The following is a 2,565-nucleotide window of genomic DNA, read 5'->3' on the forward strand; positions in this document are numbered from 1 at the left end:
TGCAAGATTTGAAAACCTGTTGTAGACACAATCCTGCACAAGTTATGGTCTATAAAGCAAGGATGGCTGGACTTCATCTCACGACGTGCTTTGGCCATGTTGTCAGGAGAGGATAGTCCTTGGGAAAGCACACAGTGCTTGGTAAAGTAGAGGCGCAGTGAAAGAGAAGCGGAGCCTCGACAAGATGGATCGACACAGTGGTGACAACCATGGGCTCAAACAGAAGACAGTTGGGAAGATGGTACAGACCGGGCCGTGGGTTGTTCTGTTGTCCACGGGTCACCGTGACTCAGAAGCAGCTCAATGGCACCTAGTGGCAACACAGCCTGAGCAGATGCGCAAGCGGAATGGGAGTGGACAACTGTGAGAGGGGTGATCTGTCCTTTGTATCTACCTTTGGTGCAAATGTATTCACGAATGTGGTGGCAAAATTGTGAACGCTTTTTTTGATGTCAATAAACTTCTTGAGGGAATGAGTCGCTGGGCCTGGTGGATCAGGACCATAAGTCTTGGGGAAACCAAGATGAACTGGCATAGCGTAGCTCATGAAAACAGTGTTCTCTACCCTGCTTTGTAGTTACTGGGGGCTTCAAAGCTTGCCAGCAGTCATCCAAGGTGAAGCTCTTGCTGTCTTCCCGTCAGCAGGAGAGATGAGTGACGAAAAGGGAAAGACGCATGGCAACAGTTGCTCCAGCGGACTAATGGACCACGCACACTCCCGTCTCCATGAGCCCAAGACTGGAAAACGACCTGGTGCCTAGCCACCACTGCCAACTGTCCGGAAAGGAACGCCATTGGAAGGTCCTGGAGAGAATGGGAGGCAAATGTAAAACCAAACTCAAAATCATAGACCAGACCAGGCTCACTGGCCAGAGAGAGCTTGGTGCAACCCCCCAGACTAGGGTCCTCCATAACCTGATCAGGCCTGAAACTAAATTACAACCAGTGGCTACAACTTTAGCCTAACTGAGGACACAGGGAACAATAATATGTGCGAGCGACACCCACACCTTCGAAGAAACAATGTGCAGCTTGAGATCCAACGGGCTCCGTTTACCCCAGAGCAGAGCCCCGAAGGGTTCTGGAAGAAAGGCCACGGGAACCCGGAGGAGGAAGTGGGGTAAGTGGTGGTGCTTTGAGGGGGTGCAATGAATGCGATGAGACAACATGTGCACGAATTGTTGACTGTTAAGCTGATCATCCGCTATGTACACCAGCACTCAACTCTCAATAAAAAGTGTTTGCTTGTTTGTTTGTTTGTTTGTTTTAGTTAAAAAGGAGAGAGAGAAACCCTGTGGAATAGTTCTCCCCTGTCCTATAAAGTCACTTCGAGTTAGAATCGGATCGACAGCCGTAGCAATCTCAGAACCCACAAGGACTGGGAGAAGCCGGAGTGGGGCAAACAGATCCATGCCAGGGTAACCGGGCTAGGTTGGTGGTTTGAACCTACCCAGTGGCTCTGTGGAAGCAAGACCTGGTGATCTGTTTGCATCAAGATCTCCTTCAAGAAAACCTTTTGGAGAGGCCTGCTCTGTCACACCGAGTCTTTATGCCTCTGGGGGGACTTAACGAAACCCAGCAGCAGCCACAGAGAAGAGGGATTAGTCAGAGGTAAACGAACACCTTAAATTGAGGAGGCTAGGTTGTGACGCTGGGCAGTTTACCATGACCATGAGGTAAACTTCTGGGTCAAGAGATAGAGTCCAAATGTGAGGTCGCCCTTGGTACATTATTGCTTACAGATGTATCACAATGTGTTTACGCATTGGTTTATTGGTGGACATTTGGGTCGTTCCCAGTTTGGGGTTTTAATCAATAAAGTTGCTACAAACATGCCAATGCACATCTTCGTGTAGCCGTATTATGAACTCACTTCCACTGGGTAAATGAATACCTCAGGCTAGGTCTTGGGTGGTGCACATGCTAGGCTGCTAACTGAGAGGTTGGCTGTTCAAATCCACTCAGAGGTGTCTCAGAAGAAAGGCCTGGTGATCTATTTCCAAAAAACCTGTCATTGAAGCCCGTCTGCAGCACAGTTCCCTTCTAGCACACAGTGGGCCCACTGGGCTGCAACTGGCTGTAGGAACTCCAGGTCATAAGCTTACGAGTACATTTTAATGTTAGAACCATTTTCTTACTTTTAACAAGTCATAACTCGCTCTGAAGTCTCCTTCAGAATCAAAATCTGCTAAATGTTAATACTAAATATCAAGGCACTCACCCAATCAGAAATGACAAATGAGAAAATGAACAAAATAAATTATTTTCTACATGGACCTTCTTAAACGTTAAGTCCTAACACTATCCAGACTGCTGTGTTAGGAAGAAAGGGAAAATAAGAGAGAATCAAGGGAAGGAAAAGCTACTGCTTCACATGTACTGGTAAAGCAAAGACCGTCATGAGCATAAACAAATCATCATGAGGAGAATAATCGAACCACCGGTGGGCATCTCCGATCTCTGTAGCATCCTGTGGTCACAGTGGAGCATTTATGGCAGCTAATGGCTTGCCTAACATCTTAGCCACCAAAATAATGATGACCAAATTGAGGAGGTTTACCTGGA

The sequence above is a fragment of the Echinops telfairi genome, unplaced genomic scaffold (assembly GCF_000313985.2).
Source record: "Echinops telfairi isolate 266 unplaced genomic scaffold, ASM31398v2 ScPeMD7_7457;HRSCAF=8495, whole genome shotgun sequence".
Lineage (NCBI taxonomy): Eukaryota > Metazoa > Chordata > Mammalia > Afrosoricida > Tenrecidae > Echinops > Echinops telfairi.